General features: G+C 42.5%; 1 protein-coding gene across 2 annotated transcripts in view; it reads right to left on the reverse strand.

Annotated features, from left to right (window-relative positions):
* Positions 1-14382, reverse strand: part of Hipk3 (homeodomain interacting protein kinase 3) — a 68009-nt gene extending 53627 nt beyond the window's left edge. For both annotated transcript variants that reach the window (NM_001145824.1, NM_010434.2), the window contains exon 1: positions 13841-14382. The gene's annotated coding sequence lies outside the window, so the exon portion shown is untranslated. The remainder of the gene's footprint in view (positions 1-13840) is intronic.
* Positions 14383-14933: the final 551 nt, after the last annotated feature.

The raw sequence follows: 14933 nt of genomic DNA on the forward strand, positions 1-14933 counted from the left end.
TAGACTATATGAAATACTGTGGTTGGCAAAACTCAATAGAAAAATGAGCAATGATGCACAATAGGTAAATCACAGAAAGAAAATGCAAGCCAAAAGACATTTAAAAAAAATCCAGCCTCACTGACAACAAGGAAAGCATAAAACCTACAGTTAGATGCCATTTTGTACCCATCAAGACTGCCAAAAAGCAGTAGAACCATACCTAAAGAGAACAAGTGTATCTGTAAATGCTGGTCAAAAGTTGCAGTCGCTTTAGACAGCAAAACCAAACACAAGCACAGTCCCCAAAGCAGCAGTTCTCCAGGTCCATCCCCCACCTAGACAGGTGCCCAACCAGCAAGTTTACAGGAACAGAAATTAGTGTTCTCTTCACTACTACACACAGGGATGAATTCTGAAATAATCTGGCATGTAAGTGGGTATCTCAGTTTACTCAGAAATACTAAGTATACAATATAAATACGGCTCTTAGAGTTGAGGGTTTTAGCTCAGTGCTCAGAGTGTTTGCCTAGGAAGTACAGGGCCTACATATGGTACCTAACACTAGAGAGAAAATTACCACATTTTTGTGTACCACATGCACACACAAATCCCTAAAAGTTAACATATAACTGGTTTTAAAATGCATGCCAATTTCAAGTGTTAAAAATGGGGAATGTTCATATTATATTAAAGAATAGAATGAACTAAAATAAATGATGATGTTACAGATCATGCATCATTTATTATAGCTTATTATTAGAGACAAAGTTCCTAACATCCTCCAGCTCCAAAAGAGCTGGGTGCAGAATACCAAGGAGACAATTCTAGTAGATGTCTGAGTCCCTAATACAAAATGACATGGTTCCAGAGCTGGAGAGACGGCTCAACAAGTAAGAGCACCTACTGCTCTTGCTGAAGACCCCAGTTCAGTTCCCAGAACCCACATGGAAGCTCACAACCATCTATACCTCCAGTTCTGGAAGATCTGATGACCTCTTCAGGGCTCCATGGGAACTCCACACATGCTGTGCACATACATACATTCAGACACGCAAATGCATGTAAAACATGTAAATATTTTTTAAATCCCTTTTAAAGGAGAATAGTGAATGTTAGTATCCTAGGATCTAAGATGGTAGAGGCAGGAATTCTGTAATATTCTTATAACTAAGCATTACTTCTGTCCAGGTCATTCACTGTGACTGAACTGTGAAGTACGTAAAAACCCAAACAGCAGGTCAAATCCCTGGAATCATAGCCAGCCTTGTTTTGTTTCTGCTTTCTGAATCAGTCTCCAATGTGCAGCCCAGGCTGGACTCAAATTCCTAATCTACCTGATAGCCTACTAAGTGCTGCATTAAATGCTACCATGCCACTCTCGCTGGTCTATTTCGGATTAAAAAAAAAACAATAATAAAATTAAAAATTAAATCATAAGTTGTAGGTATAATCTATTTAAAAGCAAAGAGATCTTTTGACTAGCATTTTACTTATCAGTAGACTACAAGCAAGATTTTATTATGTGAGCCAATAAGTGTTTTACAATATAAAAGGCCTTTTATTCTTTCCTCTCTTTTCACACTTCTGATAAATGAATTTGAAGTCTCAAACCTGCTAGGCAAGCCTAAATAAGCTACATTCCTGGGAAGTTTTGGGTTTTTTTGTTTGTTTTTTTTTTTTTTAATTTTGAAACAGGGTGTCATCCAGACAGGCCTTGAATCTGCTGTTATATTGCACAAGCAAGACCTTAAATTTGTGATCCTCCTGCCTCTGCCTCCCAAGCAGCCAGGACTGCATGACTATAACATGAGACCTGACATTTCTTTCTTAAGAAGCCTGTAAAAGAGACTTGTTGGAGAGTGTAACTGCATAGCCCGAAATGTTCTAACAAGAGGGGCGGGGTCAGTTTGCCATTGTTCTTTTACTCTGAGTCTTCCCTCAACTAGAAGGCAAGACACCCTAGAGAATGAGCCGCTGGTATGAACAGACCATTTTCGCCTTCATCATGAATTGTCCCAACCTAAAGTACCTGCACTATTCCATGTGCTCTTGACCACTACTTTATCCAGGAAACTACACTGAACCACTTCACACAAACATTTGCACAGAACTGAAGCAACATATAAAGCTTCATAAACAAAGCCTATTATCTGAAGTGCCTATAAAACATTGTATTTGAAAATCCTGAAGTCTTGGGTATTTTCCAACAGTATTGTGAGGAAGGCATCTAGAGAATGTGTTGACTATGCACAAGCTCAATGTTAAATAACAAGCCTGGTCTGACCTAGCAAAACACTCCAACTTTTGGAACAGAAAATGACCTGCTGGACATTCCAAAGGTGCTAGAAATCACTCTACCAGTCCAAATCAGTCTGAAAGGGGGTCAGAAATTACTAGAACAGTAATTTCTACATTTCTCTTAAGATATGTAAGATAAACATCAGAAGTAAAAATACTGATTGGCTGTGGAAAAGGTTCACCTATTACTTTCTTTCTTTTTTTTTTTAAAGATTTATTTATTTATTATATGTAAGTACACTGTAGCTGTCTTCAGACACTCCAGAAGAGGGCGTCAGATTTCGTTACGGATGGTTTTGAGCCACCATGTGGTTGCTGGGAATTGAACTCAGAACCTTTGGAAGAGCAGTCAGTGCTCTTACCAGCTGAGCCATCTCTCCAGCCCCACCTATTACTTTCTTGAAGTAAGTTTAAAGTTTAAAAAATCAAAATTTAGCTCATAAAGCTGGGCACAGTGGCACACACCTTCAAGCCCAGCACTCAAAGGTGGTGGCAGTTGTTCCTCTGTGAGTTTGAAGCCAGCCTGGTCTACATAGTGAGATCCAGAACAGAAAAGACTACATAGAGGGACCCAGTCTCAAGGAAAAAATAAATAAATCACTTCATAATGCTTTAGTTCAAAGCTTCATTACTTTCATTAATAGCTACCAAGCTCTATATTTCATATATATATATTTCATATATATATGTATATATATGAAATATATATCTATAATTAAATATATATAATGAAATATATATCTATAATTAAAACTTATATATAATTAAAACTTACTCAAATTTATAAGGGTGAAAAAGATTTCAAAATAATCCCAACAACAACACTGAAAAGGCTGGTACAAAAGAACTGCTCAGGAGATTGAGGTCAACCTGGGTTACAGTATAAATGACAAGCCAACCAGGGCTAGGGTGTAATCCTGCCTTTATAAAAAATTTATTTAAAAAAGACTAAAAATTTAAAAAATAAATTTGAAAGGAAAGTTATTTATTCACAGACAAACCTATGTTAAAACCACTACTAAGCCAGTATTACGACCTAGATTCTGACTTCTACAATAGATATATTATTGCCAAGTTTACTAGGGCTAATTTTAAACTTGCAGAGAACAACCTGCCTCTGCCTCCAGGAGGGCCACCACCATCCCAGCTCTAGCATATTTTGAAACCTAGAACACCCTAGTCTACATAGTGAGTTCCAGAATAGTCAGGGCTCCATATCTGGTGACAGAGGCATGTGGATCTCTGTGAGTTCAATTCAAAGCTACAAAGACCCTGTGGATGGATATGATAGATGGATGGATGGATGGATGGACAGACAGACAGACAGATAGATAGACAGACAGACAGATACAACCCAAAGCTGTGAGTTCAACTCATTAAAGAAACAAACAAACCAGAGAGCTGTGAGGATAACTCAGGACAGTGGGTTAAGTGCCTGCAGCCCAAGCTTCAGTTTAGATCCCACACCCCCATAAAAGGCCAGGCTTAGGGGAGGGAGGGAGTGTGTGTGTGTGTGTGTGTGTGTGTGTGTGTGTGTGTGTGTCCTCACTCTGGGAGCCAGGTAGGAAGATGCAAGGGTGTGGTTAGCCAGAAAACCTAGCCAATCAGCGAGTTCCATGTTCAGTAAGAAACCCTACCTCAAAACTAAGGACAAAAGAACACACCTCACATCTACCTCTAGCCTCTGCTTGTGTGCATACCCACACAAATATTTTACTATAAAACCATCAAAGCTACATAACATTTATATTTGAAAGAGGTTAAACGTCTTTAAGTTATTCAATTATCATAAAATTATAAAACAATCAAAAAACTGTTTTCTTAGTTGCTTTAATGTGAATTTATTCAATCAAAATACATGTAAAACCTGATAAACCAATTTAGGATTTCACAGGACACCTTTCCTTCAGTTTACTGGATTATTCCTCATCATGGCACTCTCATACATGTACATATCATGTTGTGATCATAGTCACACAAACTTACCCTCTCTTACTCATCTCATTCCCACTAATCCCCTTCTTCCCACGCTGCTCCAGTTTTCTTCCTGTCTGCTGTACGTATGTGACCTACTGGTTTCATCAGGTTTGTTTATATAAGCACATGAGAGCTTGTACAAAGCACAGGCATCTTACCAGTAGCCACACAACCAATGAACACGTCTCTCCCAATCAACCATTAACTGCATATAAATCTCCAGGGAGCAATAACGCCCCATGAGTCCCTTTCCCTCCCATGAAGGGATGTTAACAGGCCCAATCTTGTACAGAGCGTGTGAACGTAATCTCAGCAGCTGTGAGTTCAAGAGTTCAACAGCTATGGGGCTGAAGAGATGTATGGGCTCAGCAGTTAAAGTACAGTTCCTAGCACCTGCTTCAGCCAGCTCTGAACTGCTTGAAACTTCAGCTTCAGAGAATCCAATGCCCTTTCCCAGCCCCCACATACTGTGGTAGGCGCACACACACATACACAGGAACAAAAATTCTTAATTAAAATTTTCACTTTAGGACTAGATGGCTCAGTGGTTAAGAGCATTGACTGCTCTTCCAGAGGTCCTGCGTTCAAATCCCAGCAACCACACAATGGCTCACAACCATCTGTAATGGGATCTGATGCCCTCGTCTGCTGTATCTGAAGACAGCTACAGTGTACTTTATAATAAATAAATAAATAAATAAATACATCTTTTTAAAAATCACTTTTAAAAGAGTACAGGCCAGGTGGTGGTGGCACACACCTTTAATCCCAGCACTCTGGAGGCAAAGACAGTCAGGTCTCTGATCTGAGTTTGAGGTCAGCCTTGTCTACAACCAGAGTCACACAGGGAATCCCTGTCTCAGGGGAGAAGAGAGGGAGACAATAAAGAAATGAGAGAGACAGGAAATCATGGCATGTCGAAAAGTTGTACCCACAACAGACTCTTGAGACTCTTTCCATCCTTTTCTCCGTGTTCCCTGAGCCTTAGTGCTAGTGTTTTAAATAGGGTAACAGTCTACTTTACAGATGCATAACTTAATAGACTGCTTTTCCCATTTGTTAAAACTGTAATGAACCTGATATTCTTTTCTTAGTATAGATACACATAAAGGGGTATATTTTGAAGTCAACTGCACAAATTTTACTAATACAACCACCAAAAGCAAGTTTCTTCAGATTTAAAGTTTTAACAACCTGAGTTCAATCCCCAAACTCACAAAAAGGTAATGAGAGAAATTCACAAGTTGTCCTCTGCCTTCACAAATGGGCCCTGGTGTGCAATGCACAGCTGTCCTCTGCCTTCACACATGGACCCTGGTGTGCAATGCACAGCTGTCCTCTGCCTTCACACATGGGCCCTGGTGTGCAATGCACAGCTGTCCTCTGCCTTCACACATGGACCCTGGTGTGCAATGCACAGCTGTCCTCTGCCTTCACACATGGACCCTGGTGTGCAATGCACAGCTGTCCTCTGCCTTCACACATGGACCCTGGTGTGCAATGCACAGCTGTCCTCTGCCTTCACACATGGACCCTGGTGTGCAATGCACAGCTGTCCTCTGCCTTCACACATGGACCCTGGTGTGCAATGCACAGCTGTCCTCCAACCACCATACAAAACAAGGAAATATTTTCATTTGTTGGTTGGTTGGTTGGTTGATTCTGATTTTTGAAGACAGTCCTGGCTGGCCTGGAACTATGTGGACCAGGCTGGCCTTGAACTCACAGAGATCCACCTCCCTCTGCCTCCCAAGTGCTGGTTTTAAAGATTCAGGGCATTATTCTAAGATATAATTATGTTAAAGCAGAAGAAACGATGATACCAGATGGGGAATATAGTATCTTTGTAGAAAATCAAACATGTAAAATATTTTGACAGCTATAATAACATTTCACTTCTTATAGCCTAAGTTTACTACCAAAAAAAAAAAAAAATCAATTAAAGCATACTGAAGAGACTACAAACCCAATTATTTTGGGACCTAGAACAATTATTATCTAATTTTATATTTACAACTAATTTAGTACAAAAATATTTATACTAGTTCTACCAAAACTGACTAAAATTGGCACAAAAATATATGGGCAGCACAAATTAGACTTGATGGTTATTTTTTAAAGGCATGAAGTTGGCAGAAGCAGGAAAGTGGGGCTGAATCTGGGAGGACTTACAGGAAGTTCAGTAACAAACATCAAAATACATGGTATGGCCATACCTGCCACACACCTCTAATGCCAACGGGAGGTGGGGGTGGGGGTAGGGGACAACATGACTTCTAAGCCAGCCTTCAACTGTAAGTTCCTCCAGATCAGCCAGAATCAAATGATAAGGTGCTGTCCAATAAAAGCATCAATTTCTCAAAGAAGACTATTAACAAAGCTGGGTATGGTAGAGCACACCTTTAATCCCAACACTCTGGAGACAAAGGCAGAAGGATCTCTGAATTAGAGGCCAGCGTGGTCTATAGAGAGTTCCAGGACAGGCAGAACTACACAAACTCCTGACTTTAAAAACAAAAAAATTAAGACCTTTAATTCCAACACTCAGGAGGCACAAACAATTAGATCTTTGAGTTCTAGATCAGCCTGATCTACAGAAGGAGTTCCAGAACAGCCAGGGCTACAAAGAGAAACCCTGAAGGAAAGGAAAGGAAAGGAAAGGAAAGGAAAGGAAAGGAAAGGAAAGGAAAGGAAAGGGGAAAGGGAAAGGGGAAAGGGGAAAGGGGAAAGGGGAAAAGGGAAAAGAGGGAAAAGAGGGAAAAAAGGGAAAAAAGGGAAAAGGGGAAAGGGGAAAGGGAAAAAAAGGAAAAGGGAAAAAAAGGAAAAGGGGAAAAAAAGGAAAAGGGAAAAAAGGGGGAAAGGGAAAAAGAAAAAAGGAAAAAGGAAAGGAAAAAGGAGGAAAGGAAAAAAGGAAAGGAAAAAAGGAAAGGAAAGGAAAGGAAAAAGGAAAGGAAAAAAGAAAAGGAAGGAAAGGGAAAAGGAAAGGAAAAAGGAAAGGAAAAGGAGGAAAGGAAAAAGAAAAGAAAAAAAGAAAAGGAAGGAGGAAAGGAAAAAGGAAAGGAAAAAAGAAAAGGAAGGAAGGGAAGGGAAAGGGAAAGGGAAAGGGAAAGGGAAAGGGAAAGGGAGGGGAAGGGGAAAGGAAAGGGGAGAGGAGAGGAGGAGAGGAGGAGAGGAGAGGAGAGGAGAGGAGAGGAGAGGAGAGGAGAGGAGAGGAGATGAAAACAGAGGAGGCTGCAGGTCAGGCCAGCCTCTGGTGGAAGGGGAGCAGAGCTCCTGGCTCCACAGCAGCACAGCCTGTCATTTTCATTGCAATTCTTTCATTCTGCCCCACTTAATCTCAATTAATTATACATTTAAAGCCCTCAGACTTATTTTAAATTATATGTCTCTTAAAAGCCATATGTAACCTTCAATGTTATCACTTTAACTTATTAAGTATTTAAAACTGTAGCTATGTATCTAAAGCCATATAGTTTACCAAACCTAAAAAAGACTCTTATTAATCAGTACATAAGAGAAGCATACAAAAATATTCTACGCCTTCACTGAGTTGTTTTCTAAAGTGGAAAATATTTTGTAATTAAGTAATTTACTGAAATGTTTCAAAGTTTATTATTATTTAGAAACTTAATTTTTGTAAAAATTTAAAAACAAATCCAACTATGTATGAAAGTATTAAAGAATTTGAAATTATCCAGGTGTAGTAACTCATACCTGTAATATCGGCACTTATGAACTAAGGCAAGAGAATTATCCTAAGTTCAAAGCTAGCCTCTGTTTATACAGTGAATTTTAGGTTAGTCTGAACTACAGCTATATCCTGTCCAAAAGAAAGAAAGAGAGGGAAAAAGAAAGAGAGAAAAGTTAAAAGTATTTTTAATGTAGGTAAGTTTTACATTTTCTATCAAACCTTCAGATAATGTTATTGGTAAACCAAATGTAATTAATTATAACTTTTAAAAATAAACTACATAAAAATAATAAGAGTAGCTGAGTGGTGGTAGTGCATGCCTTTAAGCTCTGCACTCAGGTGGAGGCAGATGGATTTCTGTAATTTCAAGACCAGCCTGGTCTACAGAATTAAGTTCCAGGGCAGTCAGGGCTACATAGAGAAACTGTCTTGAAAAACAATTAGTTATTGATGAAAAGGTAAAATGACATATATTCTACAAATGTCATTTTCTTTCATAGCCCAGGCTGGCTTTGAACTCAGCATGAACCTGAGGATGATGTGGAACCTCTGGTCCTCTGGCCTACACCTTGATTGCTTCGGGAATTATCAGCCTGGACCAATATGTTTGGATTTATGTGCTAATGGGAATCAAGCCAGGGCCTCATGAACTTAAACTGAGCTACATCCCCAGGCTTAATCTCATTAATGTAATGCTCATCATATATAAACAAATTTCTCAACTAGAAAATGTTCTCCACATAAAGTCACTAAGGGGAGGGAAATATATGTGACTAAACACAGCAATCCTTTATTTTCAATGTGACCAAGGGTTAACTAGAGAATCAGTCTTCAGGGCTGGAGAGATGGCTTAGCGGTTAAAAGTACCTGTCATTCTTGCAGAAGACCTAAGTTTGGTTACCAGCACCCACATGGCAACTCAAACAGTTCAGGAAGATTCAACACCATCTCTTAGCCTCCACAGGCACTAGGTCTACACATGTGGTGTACTTACATGCATGCAGCACATAAAACAAAATATTAAAATGGGTTTGTTTGTTTGTTTGAACAAGGCCTAACTATGTAGCTTTCTGGCTGTCCTTAAACTCACTATATAGACCAGGTTGACCTTGAACTAACAGATAACCACCTGCCTCTACATTTGGGATTAAATGTGTACACCACTACATAGAGCCAAAAATAAATCTTTTAATTAAAAAAAAAAAAAACCAGAATTCATCTTTAGCAACTTAAATCTTTGTCCAAATAAAAAAGTTATAGATCAAATGAATAATGTACTTTCTTATTCTTCCCTGTACTAAATTTCCTTCTTAAAAAAAAAAAAAAAAAGAATAATCCTTTTGGTTTATTAGAGGATGGGAGAAGGGAGCATGATAACCCGAAATTGATCAAAGGATCTTGTGATTGAAGGAGTAGAACCTCTTAAAATTGTCCCAAATGCATGTTCTATGCCAAACACATGGCCATACATGTATATGCAAGAAAGCCCACATGCGCGCGCGTGCACACACACACACAAACAAACAATTTTTTAAGGATAGCAGTAAAGGAAATACAAAGGAAAATGAATATGGAAATTTACCATTTAAAAAATGAATAAGCTCAAGGCCAGCCTGGTCTACAGTGTGAGTTATAGGACAGCCAAGGCTACACAGAGAAACCCTGTCTCAAAAAAAAAAAATTAATAAGCTTAGTCCAGTGGAGGCAGGTGGATATCTTTGAGTTTGAGGCTAGCCTGGTCTTTGTACAGAGCTCCAGGCTAGCTGGTGCTACACAGTGAGACCTTATGGAGAAGACCGAAATGCTTAGGCTGGGCATAGAGATGAGATGGAAATAGAGGGAGCAGAAGTATGAGGTCAGCCTGGACCACAGGAGTCTGTCTCAAAGACCTGGGAGATAGGTGGTAGTGGAGAGATTGATGAGATTGAGTCTGGAAAGAGGTCTTTCTAGCACTGGTAATCCTGGCACTGAGACAGAAGCTGGCAGATTAGAGTTCAAGGCCCGTCAGAGCTATAGAGTAAGGCCCATGAGACCTAAAGCAAATCTGCTAAGACAAAAGCCACCCTAACAATATCATTATGGACACTAGCAGCATGTTTCTGGTCCCACATGAGTAGCTCCTAGGTCTCTGGCAACCACCCTGGTGTCTCAACATACAAGCAACTGTGTGGCCTTTGTTTAGTGACATGTTTGGCAAACACATATATACAATAATGTGTGTATGTATATGTAAATATACACCTCTTTACTGTGTCTAGTTTGTTAGGGTCTTACAGAATGACTAACATCCAGAAAAATGCAATAGAGCTGGACAGAAAAAGCACTCTAATATTGCTTTTGCCCAAACTGCTCTTAATTAGACCAAGACAACCAAAAGAAATTAACTGCTTCCTTAAGTTGACCACAAAGTACTCTGTTAAAAATTAAATAAGTCCAGATGGTAGCACATGCCTTTAATCCCAACACTCAGGAGGCAGAAGCAGGAGGATCTCTTAAAGTTCAAAGCTAGACTGATCTACAGAGCAAGTTCCAGGACAGCCAGAACTACACAGAGAAACCCTGTCTAGAAAAACCAAGAGGAATTTAAAAACAACAACAACAACAAAACCCTACCATGATTTAAAACTTCTGCTCCAAATACATACTCTTCTTCAAGTTATAACCTTTTAAAGGTACGAGGGAAGGTTATAACTTCTAAGCAGATGGCTCTCGAGCCAGTAAGGACATTTAGGATAATTCCTTTCATTGTATATTTACATCATGTGCAAACATTCCTTCCTCCTGACAAGTGTTCTGAGAACGTTCTCTTTTCCCAGAGAAATAATACTACATCCTAGTTAAAGTGGAGGAGGGGCAGTACCTCTAAACAAACACCAGTAAAAGTCCCTCTTCAGAAGTAGCTTCCAACTTAAACATGCAACACTAAGCCCAAACTCTGGACATTAAGAAATCAGGACAGCTGCAACCCACAAATTTTACAAAGGGAATGCTTACTTTGGCAGCAATAATAATTGTGTATCAAAATTAGCCTGTGTGCCCTAATAAATATAAGACACAAGTTAATAACTTGTGGAAAGTAGAGAAATTCCAGTTTTTGGAACATCCTTGAAGCATTGTCAGGACATCTTTTCCTATCCAAGCTCAGCTGAAGTTGCAATAGAAACAATGTTTCCTTCCATGCCTCTGAATCAACCACCAATAGGACAATGCTCATGTACCTTATCATACTGGAAGAACTGTTGCAATGAGAACTGTACTAGGAAGCTAACTCCTTCACCTCAAAAAAAAAAAAAAAAAAAAAAAAAAAAAAAAAAAAAAACAAAGGTAACTTCAAAAGTTAATGGAATAAGTCACTGCAACATAGATGCAAACAATTATTCCATTTAAGTGGATGTGCATGAATTACATTTGATTAACAATTCCACATTGTAAGGTTGACATTTTCTCCTTCCTCTTTTCCATATGCCTTCAGTGTTCATGCAGCAAATATTTAAACACAGAGCTTCAATCAGGAAGGTCACCTGACAGCAACTGTTTTGTGAACTTACGGGAAAGCATGCATTCAGCACAGGCACTAAGCAAACACCTATGTGTCAAATGGCACTTGCTACAGAAACGGACCTCTGTAATTTGCAACCCTACTTTATGGTATCCTATGACAGATCATCCAAAAAATTAACAGAGTATAATCTTTAGCTTCTTCTCAAGCACATTTACAAGAATTATCTCATAGAAACCATCTACTTTAATGAGACTCTAAAAACCCCATGCCCAGAAGCCAATGGCTGGTTTATAAACAAGATAATGACTAGTTCAATGGAAAAAGCATTATGACAAAATGCTAAGACTGTCTCACCATGTTATGATCTGCTTGCCTAATATGTATGTTTAGCTACTGTAGTCAGCAATGTCCAAATATAAATTTAAAACATTTAATGGCCAGTTCTGTTCTAGACTTCAAGCTCATCTTACCTGTTTAAAACACTGATGCTATATTTTTATCTATCCTCCAAAATATTTTTTCTTTTTGCAAATATATTTCCTAGGGTGGAGAGTAGGACCTAAGAAATAAATTATCCCTAAAATACAATGAAATATCCAAACACTGAAAAAGCAGACATTTCTGATATATATCTCTACGGTATACCTACCATAACAAATTAAAAATAATCAAAATAAGAAAAATAAACTGACACAGGTTAAGCACTAAATTTCATAAATGCGAGCTCCCTGTACTTTATATGAATGCAAATATAGCACGAAATATCTTGTTAATTTAAAAATTAAGAATTTGGGTTGTTTGATTAAATTTCAATTACTGTTAAGTGTCATGAAAATAGAGGAACTAATACAACAAAGCAAGTTTTTAAAGGTCAGTCATATTTTGTTTACCTAAAATACTAAGCTTAATCATGACCTGTTTAAACCTTATCGTTGCTCATTGTATAAAATTAGCACTGCACTTGCAAACCTAAGCAGAATCTAGACTTATTAAACATATGGTGAGACTTGCCCAGTTTCTGAAATAGTAAATGTGGATAAACATTTAAGGTATTTTTCTCGGTAAACAACAACAAAAAAGACCTAGAAATGTTTTCATAACCTGATCAGAAAGAAAAAAATCTTTAAAAATTTTTCAAACACCAGGCAATTAAAATCTGAAAATTAAGTTAAACTGTTTTTAGTACCCCCATTTGAGAGGCTGTAGTTTACGGGGGGGGGGGGGGGGGAGACCTAAAATAGAAAAATAAAAAACAGATCTCCAAACAACTCGGAGGTACATAGAAACGAAGACTGGTTTTCCAGCTAACTTTTCCAGCCCTGTGTACCAGAGAGATAACCAAAACAAAGTAGACCCGTAAAACCATGAGTTTCCCTGTAAACTGGGCCATAATCTGAAACCTAAGGGGGGCCGGGGAGGGGGGGGGGGGACCGGCTGCTGCTGCTGCTAATAGAAGCTCCTTATAAGCTGCGAACTGACAGGTGGAAAAACAAATTCGCCAGCAGCAGGCCAGCCAGAGGTTGTGAAAACACGGTTCAAGGACCGAACATGTTGTGACTACTCTGTAACAGGTCCAAGGTAATTTACGCACACACCCTTCAGCGCAATTCCTCCAGCACAGATAAGACTGGGAAACAACAGGCTTCCCCCAAGATCCACATACCATTTTACAACAGCCGTCTCCCCCCAGACAGGAAAACAGACATTCTGGTCCCGAGTCCTTTCCGCTGGTCTCCCCACAGCGCGAAGGGAAGAGGGCCGCCGCCGCCGTAACGAGAGAAGCCGGCAACAGCCCCGCCGCGCGGCCGCCACGCCTTCCTCCCGCCGCCGCTGGGGACGCGAAGCCTCGGATCACATTTCTCCTCCCCAACAATCACACGCACGCACGTCTCCAGAGTTGACACCCTCCAAACCCGCCGCCCCGCGACGCCGGTGACAGGGCCACCAAGCCTCCGCGGCGCAGCCACGGGGCTGGGCGCTCCGGCGGCGGCGTGCGTGCACGTTGGTCTTCGCTCCCATCAATGAAAGGAACGAGGTCTCCGTAGTGACGGCCTAGAGCCGCCGAGCCGAAACGGGGGGCCCCCGTGGGACCAAACAAAACTTCGGTTGCTGGGAAGAGCCGTTGCGCAACCTAGGCTTGGGGGAAGGCCCGGACAGCCCGGCGCGGCCAGGGCGGCTTCCCGGAGGCTGCGCCAAGCGCGCGCGGAAAGCACGCGCAGTCCCCGCGTACGGCCTCCTCGGGCCTGGCTTGGCGCCGGCCTTCGGGAACCGCCCGGGCCGGCCGCACTGGACAACCGGGCGGGAACGGAGAGCCGTCGCTCCGAGGGTTCCCCCGGCCCCCGAGGCCCCGCGACGGCGCCGAGCTACCCGCCCTTGCCTGGCTTCCTTACCTTCCTAGAGGCCCGCGCTCTCCCCGCTTCGGGCGGCCGCAGCCCTGAGCATGTCCGGGGTGGGTCGCGGGGGCCGTGCGGGGACCCGGAGCCAAGCGCTTCAGCAGGCGGCGCCACCCAGCCGGGGCTCAGCCCCTCTCGGCGGCCGCTGCCATCTTGTCCTGGCGGCTGAGAGGAAACGGCGAAACACCCTCCCCCGACCGCTGCTGCTGCTTCTCTGGCTGCCGATCGCCGGGCCCGTCTCCCTCATCTTCCTTCCCGGGGACCTGGGGTGGGGACCGCTCGACTGGGGAGAGGGGCAGTGACAAGCCGGCGGGCCACCGGGGCCTACGGGCAACAAGGGATGCAGGGCCCGCGGTGCTGAGGGCCCATTTCCCCGGAGTTGAGACGAGGACGAGGGCTGCTTGCGAGGCCGCGTCGCCCGGGGCCTGCGGCTCGGACTCCTCGGGGCGCCGCGCTGCCGGCAGTCGTCACCCGGGCAGCTGCGGCAGGCCGCCCCGATATCGGGCCCCTCCTCCGCGCGCCCGCCGGCCTCGGCCGCCGCCTCCGCAGCGCCACCGCCCGCTCGGCCGCTCTGAGCGCCGAGCCCGGGCGGCCCCGCTCGGGTAGGGCCGCGGCGCCTCCGCGAAGCCCCTCCCCAGGGTCCGCCTGCAGCCGCGCCCTTGACGCTCGCAGCCCGCCAGGCGGCCCGCGCGGATCCAACCCTGAGCTCTCACGCCATCCCCTCCAAGAGGAACGGCTTCCGTCAGCCCTCCTCTGCAGTTCTGAACCTGACTCCGGGCCCAAAAATACACATTTAAGGGACAATCCTAATACCCAAAGGGGTTCAGATGCGGAAGCAGGATTCCACAGGCCTTTCCAGGTTACCCCATCCTAATTCTCTTCCCACCCCTTTAGAATCTGTTTCTTGGCATCTTAGGAGTCTAAAAACGCAGAAAGAGAATGAATAATCTAAGCCTAAAATAGGTCCTTCTCGCTCCCCCATTCCAAAACAGCAGGAGACTTGTCACACCACGTCAAAGAATGAGGGACGGACTCTCTTGGAAGTTTTCCAAGTGCACCACCACAGTGGTTGAGAAGCTGCCCACCTCTA

The sequence above is a fragment of the Mus musculus genome, chromosome 2 (genome assembly GCF_000001635.26).
Source record: "Mus musculus strain C57BL/6J chromosome 2, GRCm38.p6 C57BL/6J".
Taxonomy (NCBI): domain Eukaryota; kingdom Metazoa; phylum Chordata; class Mammalia; order Rodentia; family Muridae; genus Mus; species Mus musculus.